Source organism: Gossypium arboreum, chromosome 3 (genome assembly GCF_025698485.1).
Source record: "Gossypium arboreum isolate Shixiya-1 chromosome 3, ASM2569848v2, whole genome shotgun sequence".
NCBI lineage: Eukaryota > Viridiplantae > Streptophyta > Magnoliopsida > Malvales > Malvaceae > Gossypium > Gossypium arboreum.
This window is the reverse complement of record NC_069072.1, coordinates 103,923,908-103,937,219: the sequence shown is the minus strand read 5'-3', so window position 1 is coordinate 103,937,219 and position 13,312 is coordinate 103,923,908.

Sequence of the window (13,312 nt, the reverse complement as noted above, 5' to 3'; positions counted from 1 at the left end):
AATCATTATTTACTTTGTGAGCTATGAATACACAGCTGACAATAGCTGATGATGGCTCGATTCTAGCAGAATCAAAAGTTAAATTGATATTTCTCCAGCAAATTTGTGAAGCTCAAAAGTGTGATAATGAATTACAAGCTAAATAGTGCAATACGAGTTGAATAGTGATTCAGACTATCAGATCGGATTCGATGATTGTTTAATATTCAGAGATAGAATTTGTGTACCAAAGAATTTCGAGCTCATTAAGAAAATTTTACACGAAGCACACAGTGGTTGTTTATCCGTACATCCGGGGAGTACTAAAATGTACAATGATTTGAAATAATTAAATTGGTGGTCGGGCATGAAACGAGACATTTCAGAGTTTGTGTTAAGATGTTTGGTTTGTTAGCAAGTTAAAGCTGAACATTAGGTGCCTTCGAGATTGCTACAGCCTGTGATGATGCCAAACTGGAAATGGGATAGAGTTACGATGAATTTTGAATCGGGGTTACCCCTATCTCTGAAGAAGAAATATGCTATTTTGGTTGTTGTTGATCGACTGACGAAATCTGCACATTTCATTCCAGTATGTACTAACTATTCGCTTGCTAAATTGGTTGAATTGTACATTTGAGAGATTGTTAGATTGCACGGAGTGCCAGTTTCAGTTATTTCGGATAGAGATCCGAGGCTTACGTCGCGATTTTGGAAGAAATTGCAAGAAGCTCTAGGTATGAAGTTGAACTTTAGCACCGCATTTCGTTCGTAAACTGACAGTCAGTCTGAGAGAGTAATTCATATTCTCGAAAATATGCTTCGTTGTTGTGGTTTAGAATTTGAAGGCAACTAGGAGAAATATTTTCCATTAGTTGAATTCGTGTATAACAACAGTTTTCAATCAGCCCACTTACTTACATGCAAGGTTTTATTCACCTCCACCTAAATCAAGTTTGAACCCAGGACTTCTCCAATACATCCCAGGACCCTTAACCATTAAAGCAGATATACCTTTGTGTTATTCACTTGCACAACTAAATTCCAATTCCTCTGATAGGCGAAGCCTATTTCTTTTAGGCCTAAAATTTGGGGCGTTACAACTCTACCCCCTTAAAGAAATTTCATCCTCGAAATTTCCAACTATCAAAACAGTCGCACATCCTAGCCTACCATGCTACGCTCTCGCTGCGCACTCTGATCCTAATAATACAAGCACACACCAAACCATCTATCCATCGGAGCAGATATAGATATCACATGCATGCCATTTCTAGAACATACACAGAACAAATACAAACTCTAAATTCAAGTGTAGGAATACAGTCTAATATCTAAAGAAATCTTAATATTTCTATCTACTACTTTTTAATAAACACAAACAACAATTTTAGAAACTTACAGATTCGGTTCTGAAGACTCTGTGAACCACACAATAAAATTCCTTCAAAATGCTTCAGAATCGTTTGTAGATAACTTTAAAATCCAAAAACTAAGGCCAATTTCCCAGCAGAGTTTTGCAACTTGACTCTGATACCATTAAATGTAACACCCCAAATTCGGCCTAGACGTTATGGCTGAATCTGGCGTGTCACTTCGAAGTGTTTTTCAAAAATTGATCTTTTCAGTAAAAATCTGCTACTGACTTTAAATATTTTTATTATTATTTAATAAAAGTTCTCGTCAAAATGTTTACCTTATTAACCATCAGTGTTATATTAAATTGATTTAAAGACGCAGAAGCTTTTTAAGTCTATGAAGTTTAAAAAGCATGTTTTAGAAAGCAGTATTTGTTTTAAAACCTTGTCTTTACCTAAACTACCAGTTTAATATAAGAAGAAAAAGGCCCAATTAAAACTTAAAATCCACAAACGACCTTATTACAAAATTAAAAACCTAAAAGTAAAATTTAAATTAAATAAAGTCAAATGCAAGACACAGCAGTCGTGTGGCCACCTCCAAGTCCCTCGCAGCACCAAATCGTCTAAGGCTGGAGATTACCTGTACAGTTAAAAATGAAGGGGTGAGTTTATGAAAACTCAATGTGTAGCCCCCTATCAGTCAAACAGTAAACAGTGCATGCAGTAACAGTCGGACCTGAGCCTTATTCAGTATCAAAATAGTCTGGGCCTTAGTCCTATACAGTAACAATGTGGGCCTAAGCCCAATACAGTATCAGTATAGTGTAATGCAATTATGTATCCCACCCAAATCTAGCCAGCACACCACCCGTACCAACCAATACACCCTGTGGGGATATAAATCGACCCACCCATCTAGCACACCAATATCACAGCAAAACTATCAGTAATAATAATGCAGCATAGCTGCCAGAAATAGTAAATGTGGCAAAGCCACCAGTAACAGTGAATGTGACATAGTCACCAGTACAGTACTTCCTCCATATCAAAATCCCAACCCCATGGAGTATGTCATGTCATGAATATCACGTGTATGCAAAGTCATACTCAATAGAATCATATATGTAAAACATAAGCACATCAGTCATACGAAACATAAGGGCATAATCGTCATTTTACCATACAAGGGTATTACGGTCATTTTACCCTAAAAGGGCATTATGGTCATTTTATCCTACAGGGGCATTACGATCATTTTACCCTACAGAGGTATTACGGTCATTTAACACTACAGGGGTATTACGGTCATTTTACCTTATAGGGGTATTATAGTCATTTCACCCTTAGGGGTATTACAGTCATTTTACCCTACTGAGGAATTACAGTCATTTTACAAATCGCGGGTATTTCGGTAATTTTATAATCCGGAGGTATTTCGATAATTTTACAAACCGTGGGTATTAACGACCCAACAGATGGTCCTCCGTCACCTTGAGCGACTTAAGTAACCTAAACAGACATAATGGTCTAAATGGGCCTAAGACCTACTCTTGGCCTAAGTGGGCTTACATACTTGTGTGGCCCATTTAGCCCCGTAACAGCCACAACTATACGAACGTCATAGTCCAAACAACACTTACCGCATCACATACATTTTATCCGTATGGGCCCATAAGCCCACTGGGCCAACACAACCCATTTTGGCCCAACGAGGCCTAAAATAGCCCAAGACCACGAGAGTGCTCATGGTGGCCTCTACAGTCTAATGCCCATGTTCGTGGGCTCGGTTCACCACAAGTACGATCGCACGCTCGTGTGGCATCATACGCCATATTTTTGGCTTTTCGATATTTTGCAAATCAACAGTCATAGTAGTGTAAAAACACATACTTTCGGCTTTTAAACGATTTTCAAAAACGATATACAAATACACACACTTTCGGCTTTTTAGCCGATCATCAAACATAACATACGATTACAGACCTGATCACATAGAGTATTAAGAATTCATGATAGCTGGAACCTGAATTCAAACATAACATTCAATTAATCACTAATCAAATAGTGTTAGAAAAACTCTTAACAACCACTTAACCAAAAGATCGACTACCACTTGCCTTGAGTAGATCAGTCGACTGTAATTTGCCTACCTAATCCAAAGTTTGGTGCCGCCACCCTTCCGCATCCTGGCAAAAAGTCTCAAACCACTGACACCCTACGCCGCTTAAACCTAGGAGTAGAGGCTACACGCTCAATCTCAGCTGGCACCCTTGCCATCATTTTATCACTAGCACCTCTTTTCCCATCTAAAGTTCGATTAGTAGAGGTTGCTTACCAAACCAAAAATAAAAATGAAAAGAGAGCAAAAAGGGGTTTGAGGGGGGAAAGAATTTGAGAAAAAGACTAGATTTAACTAGAGGTGTTTAGGAGAAAAGCAATAAGATATACATCTTTAGAGACAAAGAGGAGAAAGTGAAGTAAATGGAGAGAAAGAAAACAACAATCGGTTGCGTCAATGGTCTGAGAGACTTGGGAGTATTCGACCACCAAGGAAAAGAATAGAAAGAGATGACAAAGAAGGGGAAGATGAGCATATTCGGCAGGCTGTGAAGAGAAAGAATCGATTCTTAGAAAAAGAAAAAGAAAATAGAATACTTGAGTGGTACCCACTAATTTGGCTAGAAAGGAGAAAAATAAAAAGAATGCATGAGAGGTCAGTTTTCAGTATATGCTTAGTAATACAGAAAATTGAGAAACAAAAAAAATCAAAATGAGGAAAACTCGAGAAATGGCACAAAAGAATTCGGCTCTTATAAAACAAGAAGTCCCATGACTGAATTTTCCAAGATAGGGAGTCCCACATTTGGCCAACTCAAACACTCCCCTCAACCTTCCAACATTTTCTCCTACAAACACTCTACCTACTGATTTGAATTACTTCAACCTCCTCCACCCATTCGGCTAGCAACAAATTATTCAAACCTTATTCAACTCCTTTTAAACTCTTCTAAAAATCTCCTTGTTTTACTCCCAACAACCTTTTCCAAGAACAAGTCAACAACCACCTCAGGAGAGTTTTAATCCAACTCTACCTCTCTCACCTCATAGAAATAAAATAAAATCCCTTTGCATTCCATGTGTTTCGAACTCAAGATCCCTTTCCACTATAATGAGTCCATAACTACTGGATCACCAACTCATCTTATGTCATGATTCCACCAACAATTCTCTTTTAGCCCACTTACTTACATCCAAGTTTTTATTCACCTACAACCAAATCGAGTTTGAACCCAAGACTTCTTTAATACTTCTCGGGACCCTTAACCACTAAAGAAGACATACTTTTGTGTTCTTCACTTGCACAACTAAATTTCAATTCCTCCGATACGTGAAGCCCATTTCTTCTAGGCCCAAAATTTGAGGCGTTACAAAACGACACGGACGTGTGGAAGCTATTGGGCCAGGTTGTGTAATCCATACGACCAAGGCCATTTCTAGGCTATGTTGGCCACATGGATGTGTGGGCCCACATGGGCCCACGTTATGGGCCTTGGGCCCATTTCTACTATTTGACTGCTAAGGCTACACTGGTCGCCCGAGACGACTGTGGACCTACTGTTGGGCCGGAAAGTGTACCTAGACCCTTAATCGATAAAATGACTATTATGCCTCTATGAGATGTATGATTATATTTGAGCATGCCACTTTAAACATATTAATTACACATATGATATTATGACACGACATGACATGTTGCATGATATGTTGCATGGGGATGGGTTATATTATAATTAGAGGAAGTGTATTGTATTGGCAGCTTTGCTGCAAATACTATTTAGTGCTGCAACTGGTACTATTTTGGAGTGTAGGGATGGGTGGGTTGATTATATCCCCACATAGAGTGCAGGGTTGGACGGAGATGGAGTGTAGAGGATGGTTGGGTAGGATCTTTGATTGCATATCTATACTGTACTATCTTTGAAATGGGCTCTGACTCGACTGATACTGATACTGATACTGTAATTGGTCAAGGCCCTAACTGATACTGAATTGTCACTGGATTAGGCTTAGGCCCAGACTATATATACTCGTTGTTTGATTATTTGATATGGGATTACACACTGAGTTTTTCATAACTCACCCATCTGTTTATCTATACAGGTAATCCTCAAACTTAGGCAGATCGGTGCTGCAAGGGACTCAAAGGTGGCCACACAACGGCACGTACTTCTGTATTTAATTTTAAAATTATAAGTAATTTTATTTTTTTGGGTATTTTTAATGTAATAAGGCCTCTTTGGATTTTATTTTTAATTTGAGACTTTAATCTGCTTTGGTTATAACTGCTAGTATTTGGAACTCGAGTTTTAAAAAGAAACAACGTTTTACAAAGTAAACGCAAGAATGCAATTGATTTAGAAAGCTTCTGCTATAAAATAGTATCTTGGCATTCAAAAAGTTTTTAAAATAAATACTTTTTGACTGGGTCACAAGTTTAAAATGAATGACTCGTTTTAAAAATCATCATTAAGATAAGACAAGAAAGATAAATATGGAAATGGTTTTTCAACGGTATCACACTTTGCGAAAAATACTTCAATGTGACATCGTCAGATATGGCCATAACATTTTGGCCTAGTTTGGGGAGTTACATCTAGTGGTATCAGAGTGAAGTTGTAGAACTCGACTGTGGATTTGGGTTTTTTCTGAAAAATTAGAATTTCTAAAAAGAACTGTTCCAAATGATTTGAGGTATTATTGAAATGTTTTACTGAAGGTGTGGTACACCAAGTCTCTGGCACTGATTCTGTAAGTCTTTTGAAACTGTTGTGTGTTTATCGAAATACTGAGACTACTATAGGTAGTAGGCTGTAGTGAAATAATCTATGTAGGATAAACTAAAAACTGTAGTAAGACTGCGATATGTGAAAATGAACTCTGAATTACTAATACTGTTTTCCATAAAATATCTATTAATAAACACTGGAACTGTAAAATTGATGCATAAAATTATTAATGCAGATAAAATGTAATTTGATATGAGTAATAGAGGTACTCGTACTAGGGGTAAAAAAGGCCATGGAGGTGTTCAAGCTGGGTCTTCGTCGTCTGGCCACATGCCTAATGTTGAAGCTAGAGAGGCACCGGCTTCATCTATGACTGAGACTAGGTCACATGATCGAGCAGCTGGGGACGATGCACTGTACCAAGCTATGTGACAGATTCTAGAGAGGGTCACTGGGCCCAATATTGGTGCTGTGGGCCGTGCATTGATTACGGAATGACTCTGGCCTAATAGAACTGAGGTTTTTAGGGGTATTGCTGGAGTTTCCCCTATTGTGACTGAATAGTGGATTGAAGCCATAGAGAGCATCATGGACGACCTCGATTGCATCCCTGGCTAGAAATTAAAGGGTGTAGTGTCACTACTGCGAGATGAGGCCTACCAGTGGTGGCTTATGGTTAAAGAGGGCACTCAGCTCGATCAGTTGACCTGGGAATTTTTCAAGACTATTTTCCAAAGTAAGTATGTGGGTGCTAGCTATGTGGATGCTCGGAGAAGAGAGTTTCTAAATTTGACTTAGGGGGATAAATCATTGGCTGAATATGAGGTTGAATTTTTGTGGTTGAGTAGCTATGCGCGAGGGATTGTGGCAACCAAGTACGAGCGGTGTGTTCGTTTCGAGGATAGCCTCAGAGATAGTCTTCCGGTTTTGATAGCTCCACAGAGGGGGCAAGATTTTTTCGCTTTAATTGATAAGGCGAAGATCACTGAGGATGTGAAGTGCGCTAAGCGCCAGAATCGTGAAAAGGAGAGAGATAGGAACAAGAGGGATTCAGAGCCCTCAAGTTCATTTTTGAGGCTTAAGAAAGAGGCCAGAGTTGATGGGCTAGTCAGAGTTGGGGCCTCTATTGCTGCTATTGGACTACATCCCTATGCTGATTGTAGGAGATGCCATCAGGATGAGTGCTGGAAAAGGATTGGGGCATGTTTGAAATGCGGATCATTGAAGCATCGTATCAGAGATTGTCTACGGAGGCCCTATTAGATGCAAGCTACTAGTATGGATACTGTACAACCATTGAATGGTGTTCAGCAGCCACCGAGAGCCCGTGGTTAGGCCAGTGGTGGAAATGGTTTAGGTCATGGTTAGAGGACACCGGGCAGAGGTGCTGGTCATACTTGGGCGAGGCAGCTAGCCCTAGTTTATGCTGTATGTCACCGAGAGGATGGAAATGCCCCAGATGTTATCACGGGTACGTTCTCCATCTATAATGCACCTTATACTGCACTGATAGATATAGGATCTACCCATTCCTACATAGCTTGTAATGTGCCTGAGACTTTGGGTATCTTGGTTGAAAGTAATACGAGTGAGGTAAAAGTGTTGAGTCCATTAGGGCAGTCAGTGAGGGTAGATAAATTGTTCAGAGATGTGCCTTTGAAAGTTCAAGGCATTATATGTTTGGCAGATTTGATGGAACTCCCTTTTGGAGAATTTGACTTAATTCTGAGAATGGACTGGCTAGTTAACATTAAGTGAGCTTAGATTGTGATACGAAACAGATGGTACTAAGAACTGCAGAGGACATCGAGGTAGTTGTAATTAGGGAGCTTCAAAACTACTTGTCAAATGTGATTTCTGCATTAAAGAATGAGAAAATGGTTCGTAAGGGTTGTGAAGCATACCTGGCCTACATTAGAGTTCCAAATTCTGGGGTTTCTACTGTGAAGGATATCAGAACAATTAAAGACTTTTCAGATTTTTTTCCTGATGAGCTACCCGGATTACCGCCAAATCGTGAAGTTGAGTTTGGGATTAAGCTCCTGTCTGGTATAGCATCGATGTCCATCGCCCTTTATAAAATGGCACCAAAGGAGCTTGTAGAGCTTAAGGCTCAGATTTAGGAGTTACTGGATCTTAGGTTCATCCGACCTAGTGTGTCTCCATGGGGAGCACCAGTTTTGTTTGTAAAATAGAAGGATGGATCCATGCATATGTGCATTTATTATCAGTAATTGAATAAATTGATCGTTAAGAATATGTATCCCCTACCGAGGATTTTCTCTTTGATTTTATCTAAGATTGATCTCCGATTGGGGTACCATCAACTGAGGGTTAAAGAGACTGATGTTTATAAGACAGTGTTTAGGACTCGTTATGGTCACTACGAGTTCCTACTGATGCCGTTTGGAATGACGAATGCACCAATGGCTTTTATGGATCTGATGAACCGAGTGTTCCAGCCCTATTTGGATCGGTTCGTAATGGTTTTTATTGATGATATTCTGGTGTATTTGAGAACTGAAGATGAACATGATGCACATCTCCATGTGGTTCTGCAGATTCTGAGGGAGAAACAACTGTACGCCAAGTTCAGTAAGTGTGAGTTCTGGTTACGAAATGTAACATTTCTTGGCCATGTGGTATCTGCTGAAGGGATTAGGGTTGATCCTTGGAAAATTGAAGATGTTTTGGATTGGAAGCCGCCTAAGACTATATTCGAGATTCACAGTTTTCTAGGACTAGTAGGGTATTGGTTTTCATTAATTGTGGTATCACTGACTAAGTTGTTGTGTAAGGGTGTGCCGTTTAACTGGACTGAGGCACAGTAACAAAGTTTTGAAAAGCTTAAGAAAGTTCTGACTGAGGCTCATGTCTTAGTACAACTAAAGTCTGGGAAAGAGTTCACTATCTACAACAATGCATTATATGTTGGGTTGGGATATGTGTTGATGCAAGAGGGTAAGGTGGTTGCATATGCGTCATGTCAGCTTAAGACTCATTAGGCGAAATATCCAACGCATGATTTGGTATTGGCTGCGGTGGTATTCGCACTGAAGACTTGGAGGCATTACCTGTATGGTGAGAAGTGTATCATTTACACTGATCACAAGAGCCTCAGGTATTTCCTCACTTAGAAGGAGCTAAACCTTAGGTAGCATAGATGGATTGAGCTACTAAAAGACTATGACTACACGATTGAATACCATCCTAGGAAGGCCAATGTGGTGGCGGATGCACTGAGTCATAGAGCTATGATCGATCTGAAGGCAATGTTTGCTCGCCTCAGTTTATTTGATGATGGTAGTTTGTTGGCCGAGCTCCAAGTTAAATCGACGTGGGTTGAACAGATTCAGGGCAAACAGTTGGATGGTGAGTCATTGGGTCTTCGTTTTCGGTAGGTTAATAGTGGGAATACTATGGATTTTGGACTAAATAGCGAAGGGGTGCTCTATTTTCGTAGGAGAATCTGCATACCGAAGGATACTAATTTGAGGTATTCTACACTGTGAGAGGCTCATAGTAGCCCCTATGCTATGCATCCTGGTGGAAACAAGATGTATCGTGACCTTCGTGAGTTGTATTGATGGCCCAGTCTTAAGCGTGAAGTTACCGAATTTGTGGGTAAATGTCTAACTTGTCAGTAGGTTAAGACTGAATATCAGTTACCTTTAGGTTTCCTTTAGCCAGTTAAGATTCCACTTTGGAAGTGGGAGAGATTGACTATGGACTTTGTTAGTTAGCAGTCCTTAGCGCCTACTAAGATGGATTTCGTATGGGTCATCGTGGATCGATTGACCAAATCTTCCCATTTCATACTAGTTTGTACTGATTACTACTTGTAGAAGCTGGCTAAACTATATGTGTCTGAGATAGTGAGACTGCATGGGGTACCGACTTCCATAATTTTTGATAGGAATCCTCGCTTCACGTTTCGGTTTTGGAAAAAGTTGCATGAAGCTCTGGGTACAAGGTTGGACTTCAGTACTGCATTTCATCCTCAAATAGATGGTCAGTTAGAGAGGGTGATTCAGATACTGGAGGACATGTTGAGGAGTTGTGTGATTGATTTCTGAGGCAATTGGGAGGCTTACTTGCCACTAGCAGAGTTTGCTTATAATAATAGCTATCAGTCTAGCATACAGATGGCACCTTACGAGGCATTATATGCTCGTAGTTGTTGTTCTCCTTCATGTTGGACTGAGTTGGGTGAGCAACGTGTTTTAGGTCCTGAATTGGTTTCTGATACCGAGGATAAAGTTAGACTAATTCAGGATCGACTAAAGGTGGCATTAGATAGACAAAAGTCATATGCGGATTTGAGGCGTAAGGAGATTGAGTATTCTGTGGGGGACTTCGTTTTTCTCAAGGTCTCATATGTAAAAAGGTACTGATGTTTGGACAAAAGGGCAAGTTGAGCCCTTGGTTTATTGGGCCTTACTGCATACTGAAATGTGTGGGGCCGGTTGCCTACCAGTTAGAGTTATCTCTAGAGTTGGACCAGATTCACGATGTGTTCTATGTCTCTATGTTGAGGCGCTACCGCTCTAATCCCACGCATGTTATTTTGGTTGAGGAGATTGAGGTTAGATCGAATTTGTGTTTCGAGGAGGAGCTGATTTAGATTTTGGATTGGGATGTAAAAGTACTGAGGAAGAAGTCTATTTCACTGGTTAAGGTACTTTGGCATAATCACAACTCTGAGGAGGCCACATGGGAACCTGAAGAGGCGATACGACAACAATAACCTTATTTTTTCTGATCAGGTAAATTTCGAGGCTGAAATTTTCTTTTAGAAGGGTAAAGTTGTAATGCCTCAAAAATCTTTAAGGTTTTTTTTATATGCTTGTGTTACACAAATGCATGTTTACTTAGTGGTTAAGTGCTCTGAGGAGTGTTTGAGAAGTCTTGGGTTCAAGCCTTGGCTTGTACAAAAATTTTGTTTCTTACTTGAGTAAACCCTGTCTTTAGTCAGTAGGATTTTAAATAAATATGGGTAAAACATGTCAGAATAGGTCTGCTGGTCTAAGGGATAGGCTGCGTGTTGTTGTTTCCTGAGGACTGAGGTTCGAGTCCTGTTAGGCGTAGTGGAGTGTTTATTTTACTGTTGTGCCTTGGGAGTATTATGGTTTGACTGAAGCACTGAAGTGTTTGAGTGGAATTCGAATTGAGTAGTTAGGGGAAGAGTGATCGGTTTGAGTGATTTGAGGAGAGATTTAAAGAGTCAAGTGAGGAGAGGGCTAAAGGGTGTGCCGAATATGGGAGTCCTATTTTGTCAAAATTGGTCATAGTATTTTTCTGCTCTTTGGGTGTGCCAAAATTTTGTTCTTAGTTTTACTACTCATTCTTCAGTTTGTACTGCGTTTTTCTCTACTGGGAGGCCGAATTGTGCCGGGGGTTTTTAGCTACTGTTTTTGGTGTTCGTTTATTTTTGACTTGGCTTTTCCCTACAGTTCTTTTTGTTTACTGATTTCCCTTCTTTTCCTTGACTCTTCTGTCTGGTGTGCCCTCTCGTTTGCCTTTGGCCTAATACCCTTCTTCCTCTCCCTCAGTAGGTTTTGCTTTGGCCAATTCTCTTCTTTCTCTCTCTCAAGCTTTGGCCGAATACTCCCTCTTCTCTTTTCCCTCTCAACTCTTCCCTATTTTCATCTTGTTGTTTGGCCGAATACTTCACCTCTATTCTTTTGGGTTTTGGCAATTGATATTTGATCAATCATGTTTGAGTGCACTCGGTTATTCTCTTTGTCTCTCTTTTTGCCGTATTAATAGCTTTCCTCTAACACCTTCCTTTGCTGCCGGTTTTTGCTAGGGTGTGGTTGTGCTAGCCCTTACTTCTGTCGAATAGTGTGCTTTTGGCTTTTGTTGGGGGTGTGGGCCGATTACTTCTTCTCCTATTCTGAGTTTGGCGCTTTCGGTAAGTGGTTATGCGATTGATGCAAACTATTGGTATATTTAATGAACGGTTTAGGTTATTAAGTCTCGGTCATGTTATAGGATATCTCTAAATGGGTTCACAATCAGTCTCATGTAACGGGTCAAGTGTGTGATCCTCAGTCGATCGACCCAGGCAAGTATTAATGAATATTTTGGGATAAATGTTAAGAGGGGTTGATTAACCCTATTGTCAAATGGCTAATAGAATGTCTTAATTGAATATAGGTTTTGGTGCTCGTGGACTTTTTGTACAGCTTCGTAAACGAGGTGTGTAATCACCACTCCAACTATGGAAATCGAAAAAAAGCCAGAATAAGTGAATGATGATGCTACACGAGGGTACGTTCGCTCGTGTGGTAGTCCGTATGACTAAATTTAGGCGTAAGATCGTTGAGACCGGCCATGACAGATTTCATGGGCTGAGATCGTAATAGGCCGTGTGGGCCCCACACGGGTAAACAACACGGACGTGTGGAAGCTATTGGACCAGGCTGTGTAATCCATACAGCCAAGGCCATTTCTGGGCTATGTAGGCCACACAAATGTGTGGGCTCACATGGGCCCGTGTTATGGGCCATGGGCCCATTTCCACTGTTTGACTGTTAAGGTTGCATGGGTCACCCGAGACGATTGTGGACCTACTATTGGGCCGGTAAGTGTACTTGGACACTTAATCGATAAAATGATTATTATGCCCCTCTGAGATGTATGAGTATATTTGAGCATGCCACTTTAAACATATTAATTACACGTATGATATTATGACACGACATGACATGTTGCATGATATGTTGCATGGGGATGGATTATATTATAATTGGAGGAAGTGTATTGTACTGGCAGCTCTACTGCAAATTCTGTTTAGTGTCGCAACCAGTAATGTTTTGGAATGTAGGGATGGGTGGGTTGATTATATCCCCACATGGAGTGCAGCGCTGGATGGAGAAGGAGTGTAGAGGCTGGTTGGGTAGGATCTTTGATTGCATGTATGTACTGTACTATCTCTGAAATGGGCTCTGACCCAATCGATACTGATACTGATACTGTAATGGGTTAAGGCCCTAATTGATACTAAATTGTCACTGGATTAGGCTTAGGCACAGACTGTATATACTCGCTGTTTGATTATTTGATATGGGATTGCACACTGAGTTTTTCATAACTCACCCATCTGTTTATCTGTACAGGTAATCCCTAGACTTAGGCAAATCGGTGTTGCAGGGGACTCAAAGGTAGCCATACAATCGCACG